The following is a 13,891-nucleotide window of genomic DNA, read 5'->3' on the forward strand; positions in this document are numbered from 1 at the left end:
AGGACTGGGGAGTTCCGGGAGAGCGGGAGGTCGGGAGATCATCAGGTGATGCATGATCTCATCTGCTACGCGGCGAGAAGCAGCCATTGCCTGAGCTCAATCCTCACCTGGGGCAAGATCACTATTGTCCCTGCGCCCGGTGATTGAGCCAGACAGTTCAATGCACCTGTGACTCATGGGGATGAGGAGTGGGGGTGCGATGCAACCGGCAAGGCCGCAGGTCCGTTGGCGTGCCAACGTTCTACTACGGCACTGCCGGGTCGGCAGTGCACTACTACACCATATAAAGTGGCATGTCAAGGATTCCATTATTTGAATGCGTGTGTCTCCATGGCATCGAATCCTCCACAGACAAAAAGAAACAGAAAAAAGGAACACAGCAATTTCCTGTAATGGGGAGTCTACAATGAGTTTATTCTTGTATGTAGGTGAGGAAAATCACACACAGTTTTACAGCCAGGGGAGAAAATGTGCTTGGGGAACATCACAAGATGGCAGGCAGCCAGAGCATCACCCTCAAATGGCAGCCGGATCAAAAGTATCAGAATAGAAGAGGCGCGGAGGAGACTGCAAAAACGGGCAGGAAAATTTAAATGTTTCCTCCTTTCCACACGGGCAAGCAGGAAATGTTTGGAAAACATTTCAGGGAAAAAGAAACGCCAGAATGCGTTTTCCAAAATAAAACTTTGTCAGGGGAAAAAAAATCTCTTGCCACATTCTTCCCTCTACCATTACCCAATAAACAGAGGTGGGATCCAGCAGGTTCTCACAGGTTCCCAAGAGTAGGTTACTAATTATTTGTGTGTGCCAAGAGGGGCACACTGGTGATTTTGCCACGCGGATTTTTGCCCTTTTGCTACTCCTCTCAGCAGTAGCGCGCAGAGCTTGAAGCAGTCTAGCAGGAGGTGCACCGGCGTGCGTGGCAGCCTGCGCCTGCTGCATTCGCTTCTGCCCGGGCGACCGGGCGGAGCGGCTGCGTCCTTGCCACAGCCCCACCCCCGGAATGCCTGGCCATGCCCTCGCTGTGCCCCGCCCATCCCCATTGGTGCTACGCCACAGTTTGAATCCCACCACCATGGGAACCTGTTACTAAAATGTTTGGATCCCACCACTGCCAATAAATCTCCAGGAATTTCTCAGGCCAGAGTAGGCAACTAGGAATGTCAGCCTCCAAGTGGGACCTGGAGATCCTCCTGTCCAGAATACAAAGATCAGATCCCCTGGAGAAAATGGATGCTTTGGAGGGTGACCTCTATGGCATTGTGCTCCACTGAGGTCTCTGCTTTTCCCAGGCTCCATCCCCAAGTCTCCAGGAGTTCCCCAATCTGGATCTGGCAACCCTCCCCCCACCTCTTGACCAGTGGTCAGGGAGGCCTTATTGTCAATCATATCCCACAGGCTGCAAACACGCAGCTGAACTACAGAGTGTGTGGCTTGCCCAAAATCACCCAGCAAGCTTCCATTCAGTCCCAGGTCTCATACATCCTAGACCAGTGGTGGTGAACCTATGGCACTCCAGATGCTCATGGACTACCATTCCCAGCAGCCAATTGGTCATGCTGGCAGGGGCTGATGGGAATTGTAGTCCATGCACATCTGGAGTGCCATAGGTTCGCCACCACTGTCCTAGACTGACGCTCAAACCACTATGCCACACTGGCTCTCTATTTGGGTTTCAAATGGGTTTAGCCATCTAGCGCTTTTTCTTCAACTCACCAACATGTACCATCTGCACTGGAAGTATTTAATGCTAAATGTGGACCCCAGCTCCGATTTGGATCGGAGCAGCGAATAAAACTCTAAATACATCCCAGTCCTGTTTCTTTCACAAAATCATGGGCTTACCCAACTGTGCTCCGTATGCAGCCCTCTGTTTAGAACTAGGGCAAATTTCCCATGTCACAATGGCCTGGCTGAGAAGAAGAGAAGAGGAAGAGTTTGGATTTATATCCCTCCTTTCTCTCCTGCAGGAGACTCAAAGGGGCTGACAATCTCCTTGCCCTTCCCCCCTCACAACAAACACCCTGTGAGGTAGGTGGGGCTGAGAGAGCTCCGAGAAGCTGTGACTAGCCCAAGGTCACCCAGTGGCGTGTGTTGGAGTGCACAGGCTAATCTGAATTCCCCAGATAAGCCTCCACAGCTCAGGCGGCAGAGCTGGGAATCAAACCCGGTTCCTCCAGATTAGATACACGAGCTCTTAACCTCCTACGCCACTGCTGCTCCTGAGAATAGTCAAATATTGGTTGCGTATTCATTATTCACAGGATCGTTCCAGTTTACTCCATCTGATGCTTTCTGATTCTCTGGCATCCAGATAGATGAAGTTAGTTGAAGAAAAAATTGGTACCATCGGCCTCTCACTAGAGCCACTATATCCTCTTACTCTGTCCGAGGCGTTTAGCTGCTTGAAAACTAAGCTTTTAGGACATGAGCATTGTGACATGATAGCTGCCGCGAGAAAATCGTGTTCTCCCTTAACCCTGCTCATTCCTATGGAACAAGGGCACATAGCCAACTATTTCTTCTGGCTTGTAAATCCAAAACAAAGAAAAGGTATGACGCTTGTCCAATTTAACATAATACCCTCCATGCTTCTCTATGGTAGATACCAACAAATAGACAAAGGAGACTATGTCCATGTAACTCGGGCCAAATTGAGACACTCGATCACACTCTCTTTCATTGTGCAAGATTTGAAAAGTTAGAATGAACCAATCCTCCTTGTCTCCACTCCTATACAGCCAATTAACTGATGCTCTTAAGATTCCTCTAATCTTGGACAACCTTGATCCCACCGTTTGTAAGAATGTAGCGAAATATGCTGCCACAGGAGGTGGTGATGGCCACTAACCTGGATAGCTTTAAAAGGGGCTTGGACAGATTTATGGAGGAGAAGTCGATTTATGGCTACCAATCTTGATCCTCTTTGATCTGAGATTGCAAATGCCTTAACAGACCAGGTGATCGGGAGCAACAGCCACAGAAGGCCATTGCTTTCACATCCTGCCTGTGAGCTCCCAAAGGCACCTGGTGGGCCACTGCGAGTAGCAGAGTGCCGGACTAGATGGACTCTGGTCTGATCCAGCAGGCTTGTTCTTATGTTCTTATGTTCTTACGTTCTGTTAAACATTATAGACACAAGCCTAGATCAGTGATGGTGAACCTTTTTGAGACCGAGTGCCCAAACTGCAACTCAAAACCCACTTATTTATCGCAAAGTGCCAACATGGCAATTTAACCTGAATACTGAAGTTTTAGTTTAGGAAAAATGGTTGGCTCTGAGGTGCGCATTACTCAGGAGTAAGCTTGGTGAAGCAACCGTGCAATGCTTCGAATGGGTGAATCACAACCCTAGGAGGGTTTACTCAGAAGCAAGCCCCATTGCCAGCAACAGAGCTTACTCCCAGGTAAAGGATCGTGCCCAGGCCAGCCTAGATGCATGTGTGTGTGGGGGTATGATTTTCCGCCCCCCATGATGAACTCTGGGCACGCATGCCCACAAAGAGCTCTGAGTGCCACCTCTGGCACCTGTGCCATAGGTTCGCCACCACTGGCCTAGATGGATACAAACTTTTAAATGGTTAGCAATATTATATTAGTATTGCTAGCAATACTATATAATTGTTATTAATATTTGACATTTACCAATTAAGCTTTTTAGCTGAAGAAATGTGTTCCAGCTCATTGTGTATTTTATAAGTATTATTGTGTCATCTTGTATATGCCAGTAAAGGCCTTACTTACAAAAAATGGGGCGCTGTAGAAATGCATCCATGGAAGATAACTTTTGAAAACTACAGACTGCCCTGTATCTACAGATGGCAGATTATGTTGCCTCTTATTGCATTTCTCAACTTTATAACAGGTTTGCAGAATTGCCTCCCAGCTCGTAGCCAGTTGCTGATGTTCCATCTAAAGGAGACAGGCTGAGCTAGGCCTGAAGCAGACAAACCAGAAACTGATAAACACTGTTCAAATTTGTTTGTATACTCTGTAACAGTGTTCCTTCAGCATTTCCAGACAATGACAGGTAAACAAACAGTTCCTAGAGAATCACAGAAGTGATTTGTTTTTGTCTGTGACACAACACAATATAGCATGTCTTCCTACCTCAAGGAAGCTAGTTAACAACACTGGGAAAAGAAGGGGAGGCAGCAGTTACTCGGCCGGCTGTGTACTCAGGCAGGGTAATGTTTATCCTCAGGTATCGATTTGGGACCAGTTTGGACCACAAAAGGCCAGTTTAACCAGTCAGGTGGGACAGACCTACTAGACAGCATTGTAAAGATTCCAGGGGATGGGGGGAAGAGAGTCAAAATTGCAACATCCAAAAAGGGGACAGACAGGAACCGGCCATTCAAGCCTGACCAACGAAATATCCCTCCCACTCCCAATGTACCTGTGAACAAATAGCCCCTTCTTTAAAGAAGAACATGTAGCAGCCTACTGGGTGTACGTTTGAATTTCTGACTGGTATGGTCCTCATCCTTTTAGGGGTGAGGTGAACTTATTCTAGAAAGATACCTAGAGAGTTGTGGCAGTGACTGACTTCTGAATCTGGCAAAACGGGCTTTGCCTCATGAAAACTGGGAAATGTCTTGGTCTCTTGGGTGCTACTGGACATGAATTTTGTTCAGACAGAACCAAACTTCTCGGTCTTGTCATCCACAAGCACTGAGATGATCTGGCATATTCCAGTTCCACATATTCTGTCACAGTACAATAATGTTAATGCATTTTCACTTAATTATGATAATTTTATAAACTATGGACTTCTATGTTTTTTTCCCCTTGTCACAGTTCTTTTTTTCCTGTACAATCTATATACAGATCATTTAAGAATTTTTTAAAAATAAAAATTGGACAGCTAGGGGCGTTTTCCCACTTACCCTTTGTTGCGTGCAAGTAGTGCGGGTCCCTCGCCTCCCCACTACAGGGGCAGCGACTACGCAGCCACCCCGACGCTGCTGCTGTCTCGCGCCCCCTCAGCGCGTGTCATTCCAGGCGCTCATTGCAACGTATGGGTCGTAGAAGCCAGGCGCCAGCGCTTGAATGGACGCTGAGAGAAGCGCGCAGCAACGCAGAAGGGAGGTAAGTGGGAAAACGCCCTAGGTGTATAGTATTTTGTCAGGACAGATTCAACCCTGCATCTGCAACCAAAACGGAGTTCTGTACAAAAACAGATCTAGGCTATATTGTGGAACAAGAGAGGTTTTTTTATACTCAGGAATGTTCCAGAAGTAACACTGACTACGGCTGCGATGTATCATTTGTGGCGGCTGCAGATGGAAGCAGGAAACATCTATTCTTAAATTAGCATGCACGTTATGATTTAAACCCAAACTTCTCCATTTGAGACATGGGAAACGCAAAGCTAACTGAAGGGCTGCTTGTGAAAATGGCCCCCGAGTGGGTTCTAAGTAATGGGGCATGTAACGGATGAAGACCAATTGATCACTGGGCGCATTAAGAGCCACAATACCATATTTTAAGTAAGACGTTTAGAAATGCAATATAGATAACACATTACGCTGTCAAACTCTCAAGGTTTTCTTTTCCTTTTCATTGAGTAAGCCAGGGAAAAACTGGAATTCTGAACTAGGGTTGCCAGCCTTGAGTTGGGGTATTTCTGGAGATTTGGGGGATGGAGCCCCACAAACCGACAACTCTCCTTTCCCTCACAGAGGCTGGCTTGTAAGCATCATGTTGTCCTCTGTTGTTCTCTGCGCAGCCGAACATCTGCACCGATTCAACCCATCAGTGTCAGAAGATTTGCATGGAGAAGTAAAAAAGATAGCTTTTGTGAACCTGCAACACACCCTGCCACACAAATAACCAGTTCTCTTTGCAGTCATAGACAAGGATTGCAGGCTCTCGTTTTCTGAATAATGGGACTGTTTGTAAAATGCAGCCCACTTAACGAACGTTGATTTGAAACTAAGATCTGGCTTAAGCATCTCAACCTGTTACAAATTTGCAACCCCCACTCTCCCCTCAGTGGAATGTGTTTATGAGGTTAAAATCACTTGCTGCAATCTCCAGTTCAACTTATTTCTGGTGGCCAGTGAGAAGCTAGAAATTCCACTTGACCTTGCTTTATTAGTTACATTTTGTTTACGCAATCCAAGTGGCTGAGCCGGATACCAAAGTCAATATCCCTCCCACGTCTTCTACATATTTTATTTTTCCAAAAGTGTTTGCACAGCCCATGATAACAATGATGATGATGAAGAAGAATAGTAGAAGTAGTAGTAATAGTAGTAGAAGGAGTAGAAGTTTGGATTTATATCCCACCTTTCTCTCTTGTAAGGAGACTCAAGGTGGCTTACAAGCTCCTTTCCCTTCCTCTCCCCACAACAGACACCTAGTGAGGTAGTGGGGCTGAAAGAGTTCCCAAGAACTGTGACTAGCCCAAGATCACCCAGCAGGAACGTAGGAGTGCGGAAACACATTTGGCTCACCAGATAAGCCTCTGCCACTCAGGTGGAGGAGTGGGGCATCAAACCCAGTTCTCCAGATTAGAATCCACCTGCTCTTAACCACTACACCACGCTGGCATTCCACCAATGGGTTTTGCATGGGAGAAGATTCTTGTGGATCAAACCCATATCTTTCATTTTAGGGATGACCCAAAGCAATCTAATGAAATTGGATTCTATCCGCTATTCTGCTCAATCTCACCTGATTACCGTCTTCAGTCCCTGTTCTCCATGCCTTTTGTTCACCCTGGTCCCACAATCTCCAACTTGGCTTTTTCAGTCATCTTTTCCCATTCTTTTGTCTGTTCAGGTCCACTCCCTCCCAAGCCTGCAGATTAGGATCCCGCCATCTTTCTAAGACCATCTCTACAAATGGTAGAGCTCTCATCTTTGTTATACAAACCACCCAAAAAGCATAAACAAAGGACTGGGAGAAAAATTTGCTTGTTCAGTGGCCCGTGGTTCCAGGTTCAAATCTCTAGGTCAGTGATGGTGAACCTTTTCGAGGTCGAGTGCCCAACTGCAACCCAAAACCCACTTATTTATTGCAAAGTGCCAACACAGCAATTGAACCTGAATTCTGAGGTTTTAGTTAAGAAAAAACGGTTGGCTCTGAGGCGCGCATTACTCAGGAGTAAGCTGGGTGGTAGTCGGTGGCTTTGCTTTGAAGCAACCGTGCAACTCTTCCAACGAGTGAATCACAACCCTAGGAGGGTTACTCAGAAGCAAGCCCCATTGCCAGCAATCGAGCTTACTCCCAGGTAAAGGATTACGCTTTAGTTCTTCGCATGAAAATCAGTGGGGTTTAACAGCGCTTAACAGGGTTACCTACACTGCTTCCCCAAAACTAGGTCTTAGGTTTAATGCTAATAATCGAGTTTCAGTGGCCCAGGCCAGCCTAGATGTGTGTGTGTGTGTGGGGGGGGGGACACTCTGTACGTGTCCACAGAGAGGGCTCTGAGTGCCACCTCTGGAACCCGTGCCATAGGTTCACCATCATGTCCCCATTGCATCTACGCCTTTGCCCTCACTGGTCACATCCTGGCTTCTACATATACTTAATTCCCAGCGACAGTGGTTAATATTTGCTCTACCTGTGCTCACCTTTCTCAAAAAAAGAGCTTTACTGGCTTGGACCAGGGGTGACAGACAGTGCTGGATTTAGGTGAAGAGAGGCCTTAGGCCACAGGTGAAATTCGCGGCCCTCCAGATGTTATGGACTACAGTTCCCATCATCCCCTGCCAGCATGAAGGGAACTGTAGTCCATAACATCTGGAGGGCCGCGAGTTTGACACCTAGCCTTAGGCTATTCCAGTTTGAGACCCCTCCCAATCCCCCACCCTCATGACTAGAGGGAGATGGAAGAATGTTTCACAAAACTGAGTAAAACCGAGGAGGATGACAGGTGTTTAAAATCCCACAGTTCCCAATTCCTCCTCTAAAGGACATAAGAGCCACTTTCAACTCTTTTGCTCGTGCTTAGATCAGAATTTGAAAATAAAAAGTAAAATCGATCTTCAGTTATTCGAAAGGAAAACATGAAGGGGCGTTCTCACAAAATGGGGTCCACGTTGGTGAAGTCTTGAAAGGACAACATCAATACAGAAATCAATAGTTATCGGGTTAGGATGGTATTATTCTGAATTGGAGTGCACGAAAAATTACTGAAGGGTTATTTGGAGACTACAGTGCATTATGACAGCATGTATAAGGAAAGCCTATGACAGTGTCAAAAGTATTATACATCTTGGTGGGAGGCCCCCTAGATTTTGGGACCCTGGGCTTCAGCCTGCCAAGCCTATAAGTAAATCCGGCACTGCATCTAGACCATAATTCAGTCTTCTATAACCCTGGGAGCCAACATATAGAGGGCCAAGACAGTCCTTTGACATAGCCTACTAGTGCTGGGTTTCAGAGGCTCGGTGTCTGAATAGGTAAGTTGCCTTTAGTCACCATGGTTAACAAAACACTAATATAACTGGATAGTCTGATGAATGAATAAACTCCATTAATCTTTTCACCCTTCCCCCTTTTACAGTCATCCATATTCATGGCTGTCACTCAGAGGCATAGGGTGGGAAAATGGCGCCTGGGGCAACACCTGCTCCGGCTGCCCGCACCCCCTGCCCCTGCCCCCACCTACCTTAGCCGGCAGGAGCCTGCCGTGGGCTGTGCCTTGAGCAGCCTGGCAGAGCTGGGCCGAGGGGAGGGGGGGCGATTCTACGCCCCCATATGACCAGCTGGCATGTGCCTGGGGACATGTGACTCGACATGTCCCCATGAGCACTCCGCCTCTGCTGTCACTGTGTCCACTGGCAGTGAATTCCATAATGTAATTACTTGTTGAATAAGATTTCCTCTTATCTGTCCCGAATCTCTTGCCCATCTACTTCATTGGGGAACCACAAAATCTAATGTTTTAGGAGAGAGAAGAAAACATTCTCTCGATCTAGTTTCTTCTTCAACCACCCATAATACCAACGCAGCTCATCATATCCCGCTCGTATCCACCTGATACAGACGGGTAGAACAGCACAGATACAAACTAGTCAGATTGAACCCAGCCAGGGAACTACATGGTTGTCACATGGAAGAGGGCAGACTCCCCCCCCCCCCGGGCCCTTGCCCCTGCCCCCCGCTGCTTCATTTATCCACATATAGCAGACGAGATCTAGTGAATTTCAGCAAGCGGTTTCCTAACAGTACGAATGGTTTGAACATTTATCTAGGTTACGTGGGTGGACTTTCTCTTGCTGAAATCTTCAAACAAAGACCGAGCGGGCTTCTGGAGGGATAGCCAAGCTTTGGATTGGCTGCGCTGAGCACAGGGAAAAGGCCTCTGAGATGCCTTCCAACTCTAGGACTAGGGAAGCAATCTTAAGCAATGGTAGCTGGCCTCCCTCCCTCCCTTCCCCCTCCTCTTCCCCCCCATCTTGATCTCCTTCCTTTTGAAGGAATTGAGACGGCTACATGCCGTATGGCCTCCCTGTTACCATTGGTTTGCCACCATTACCATATAGAAGCGTAGTCAGCGAGCTATCTCATGTTGCACTGTGTTAGTTAGACCAGGACTATGGATTTAATTATCTGTTTTAACCTGTATGTGTTATACTAGCAGTAAAGTCCATTGCAGGGGGGAATGCAATGGGCTCTAGAAAAGGGGGGAACCTTTAAGCTTTACAATGGGTTTTAAGACTGACAAGGAGGGAAGTGGGGGCACACAAAATCCTGTCTGCTCTGAGTAGCCCCCCCTATCCCATTTCTTCCATCACCACTCCACCTTACCCCCTCTCCATTCTTCTCAAGGTCTGGCAGCTAGGTTAAGGGGGTTGTAGCTCTGGTTCTCCTCCCGTTGGAGATTTGGTCTGTGGGGGCTGGGAAAGGGTGGGCAGGGGAGTGAGGAGTCTTGTGCCAGGCCAGGTGGGAGGGCAACTCACCACCCATGCCTTTGTAGGCCCACCTTGGTCTTTGGGGGGTGGGTGGGGGAATGGGGAGGGTGGTGCTGGGTTGGAGGACGCTTGGGAGGGCTGGTCTTTGAGGCAAGGAGAGGGCTGGCGGGGGGATGGGGAAGGTGGTGCCAGGGCCAGTGGGGCAGCGGGTGGCCTGCCGGCACTGCCTTGCCCGCTCAGCTTGGCCCTAGGGGTGAGGGGAGGGCAGAAAGGGGGATGGGAAGGGTGGTGCTGGGGTTGGCAGGGCAGTGAGCTGCAAGTTGCCACTGCTCAGCTGGCCTGGATTGGTCTTTGGGGAGAGGGTAAGGCAGGTGGAGAAATGGGAAGGGTGGAGCCAGGGCCAGGAGGGCAGTGCGTGGCTTGGCTTCTAACCAATCGCCGTACAGGACTCCCTTCCATGGCTGGGAAGTGAGTCATCGACTCATGTTCCATTTCTTAGGGAATTATGTCTTAGGACACACACACACACACCCACACTCAGTGGTGGGATTCAGTAGGTTCGCACCACTTCGGCAGAACCGGTTGTTAGCCGAGCCAAGATCACTGTCTAAGGCCTCTGGTTCCCGCCCTGTGACAGGGATGGAGAAACCAGGAGCTTCCCAAAAGGCAGTAAGGCTCCTGTGGTCAGGAGGTTACCAGCACTGCCTTCTGGGCTACCCCAGAAGGCAGTGCGGCAGCCTTCCAAAAATTGGGACACTTCAAAAAACCCGTGGGACGCGGGACAAATTGTCTTAAGGCGGGACTGTCCCGCCAAAAGCGGGACGTCTGGTCACCGTATTGTAAACAACCGGTTGTTAAATTATTTGAATCCCACCACTGCACACACTCATATATGTTGTAAGCCGCCTTGAGCCCGTCTTGCTGGAAAAGGGCAGGTTATAAATAACATGAAATAAATAAGAAACGTAATAAGTCCCATATTATTCAGTGGGGCATACTTCCAGGAAAGCATCATTAGGACTGCAGCTGACACTGCTTCGCAAAGGACTAAGAAAATATACAGTCTGCAAGGAATTTATTTATGCTACTTATAGCCTGCCTGTCTGACTGGGACTCAAGGTGGATTACACATTACGAGTCCATACAGTCAACAAAACAGGACTTTCAATAAACAATGCACTAAAATGGTAGCAGTCTGGAACCACCAGACAGAACTGGAGCATAGCATAAGTGTGAACATGACAGTTTAAAAGATGCACAAAAATGACATAAGATCTTATTTACAATAAGCTGAACGCAGCAGTATAAACCACAATCATTTAGACAAGCAATTTTTAAACTGTTTTGTACAGCGCAACCCTATTACCTATGCCGAAAAGCCATCTCAAATAACCCAGTTTCGCATAGTTTGCAAAAAGCCAGGTGAGGGAGAGCCTTCCTGACCTTCTCAGGGAAGCCACGCCAAAAGGCAGAAACCACAGTGGAGAAGGCGTGTGTACGGGCAATTGTTCATTGTGCCCATTTGCAGGCTGGCATTTGCAGAAGAACAGAGAGCCTGCAGAATGGGAGTGATATACTTGTTCCATCCAGTGGCAGAGCTCTGGAAGTCTGTAGTTGTTGGAGCATCCAAGTTGATTTTAAAGGGAGGCCTCCATTATCATACATACAATGCTTTATAGTAGTTTAGTCTCAATGTTACTGTGGCATGGATTCAGATGGCCAAATCAGCCATATCAAGGTAAGAGACCATCTTATGAGCCAGAATGAGTTAGAACCTTTGGCACTCCAGATGTCATGGTCTACAATTCCCATCAGCCCCTGCCAGCATGGCCAATTGGCCATGCTGGCAGGGGCTGATGGGAATTGTAGTCCATAACATCTGGAGTGCCAAAGGTTTGCCACCACGGAGTTAGAAGAAAGCCCTTTTGAGGGGGGAGGGGCAACTGCATTCATGTGCTTTTCCAATAATATATTCATATGCTTTTCCAATAACAAGGTTGGATCCAGTGTAACCTGCTGAGAGCCAGCGTAGTGTAGTGGTTAAGAGAAGGTGCACTCTAATCTGGAGAACCGGGGTTGATTCCGCATTCTGGCACGAGTTCTGGAAGCTTATCTGGCGAACTAGATTAGCTTGTGCACTCCAACACATGCCAGCTGGGTGACCTTGGGCTAGTCACAGTTCTTCAGAGCTCTCTCAGCCCCACCTACCTCAGGGTGTTTGTTGTGAGGGGGAAGGGAAAAGAGTTTGTAAGTCCCTTTGAGTCCCCTTATTGGGGAGAAAGGGGGGATATAAATCCAACTCTTCTTCTTCTTAAGGCTCTTAACTGAGTCAGCAAGGATCAGTTGAACTCGATCAAAACTGGCAATAACAATGTCCTTCAAAACCTCCACCTTCTCACCCAGTATTACCTCTGTCTTTTCAGGATTTCGTTTCAATTTGCTAACTTTTATCCAGTTAACCACAGCAGCCTGGGACCTATGTGGGACTTGTACTACATCACCAGGAGACTTGGCTAAGGATATATACAGCTAGGTATTGCCAGCATATTGATGACGACCGATCCCAAAATGAATTGACCTGCCTCTTTAACATAGAAACTGAAAGCATGAGAAGAGAGAATTGCGCCCTGTGGAATTGGGGGAGGATCTGGAGACCTCCCAGAATCATAAGTGATCTCCAGATGAAAAAAGATCAATTTTCCTTGGAGAAAGTAGCTGATGTGGGGGGCAGATTCTACAGGAGGTCCCTCCCCTCCCCAAACCCCGCCTCCAAATCTCCCAAGAATTTCCCAACCAGAATGCTAACCACAGCAAGGAATCTTTGGGGGCAAGGACAAACTCCCCTCCTTTAATCAACACTCAGTTAATTCCAACAACCCTCCCTTCTGGGCCAGATTTGGTCCTCATGAGACTGATTATTTGTTTCTGCTTTTGGGCAGATGGGTACAAGTCTAATTTTTCTACATACGTACCTAGAGAACCCCAAGTAGGTAGCAGCTCCTCCCTGCCTGGGGGCGTTCCAGTTGGGGCAGATATTGTTGTCATGTACTCTTAGACAGAACAAGCGGCAAAGGGGGTAGAGGGACAATATGGAAATCCCACCCAATCCCAGATTTCCCCTTCCAGAATTGTCTACAGTCTTAGGAGCTTGAGAGGGCTTTTATTCCCAAAAATGTCATTTGGCAGTTCTCAAAATTTCATCTTCTCTAGAACCTTCTCCTTTGGAGCAGCAGTGGCGTAGGAGGTTAAGAGCTCGTGTATCTAATCTGGAGGGACCGGGTTTGATTCCCAGCTCTGCCGCCTGAGCTGTGGAGGCTTATCTGGGGAATTCAGATTAGCCTGTGCACTCCCACACACGCCAGCTGGGTGACCTTGGGCTAGTCACAGCTTCTCGTAGTTCTCTCAGCCCCACCTACCTCACAGGGTGTTTGTTGTGAGGGGGGAAGGGCAAGGAGATTGTAAGCCCCTTTGAGTCTCCTGCAGGAGAGAAAGGGGGGATATAAATCCAAACTCTTCTTCTTCTTCTTCTTCTTTCTCATTGGCCTCGCTTTTAAAGGCATTTCTGCTTTTCTCAGTAGGCAGTACTAAAAAAATAATATTTTCCCCACCTACCTGGGGAGACCGGCAAGTAAACAGAGATCCTCTACCTCACCTACTGGTACACCCTTCATACACCTTTGATGTACACACAGGAGCCAGCCAGCTTGTTATTAGATGTGATACTTAGCTGTAACCAACACACCTTCTCATACCCCTAAAAATAATCAACAGGCTTGCAAGTGTAATTCTGAACAGCTGCTTCTGCCCACCCCGCTCAACAAAACCTTTACTCACCTGTCCACTATATACAAGGCAACTCCAACCCGTTTCTGCCAGATAAACCAGATTGGGGGCTGCCCTTTATACATTTACCCAGGTAAAGGGTGAGGGGTTTTTTGACTGGACTGGATTTTCTGGATTGGAGTCTGAAGACACTAGCTGAGACGAGATTGGTTGTCTTCTGCTCTTCCTGGGCCACCTAG

The 13,891-nt window shown here is 47.8% G+C and overlaps 1 protein-coding gene across 1 annotated transcript in view; it reads right to left on the reverse strand.

The window, feature by feature from the left end:
* UPK1A (uroplakin 1A) overlaps positions 1-13,891 on the reverse strand; it is a 28,401-nt gene extending 14,510 nt beyond the window's left edge. The window contains exon 1 of the mRNA XM_048499269.1: positions 13,704-13,891. The gene's annotated coding sequence lies outside the window, so the exon portion shown is untranslated. The remainder of the gene's footprint in view (positions 1-13,703) is intronic.

Source organism: Sphaerodactylus townsendi, linkage group LG06 (genome assembly GCF_021028975.2).
Source record: "Sphaerodactylus townsendi isolate TG3544 linkage group LG06, MPM_Stown_v2.3, whole genome shotgun sequence".
In the NCBI taxonomy this organism is placed as follows: Eukaryota; Metazoa; Chordata; class Lepidosauria; order Squamata; family Sphaerodactylidae; genus Sphaerodactylus; species Sphaerodactylus townsendi.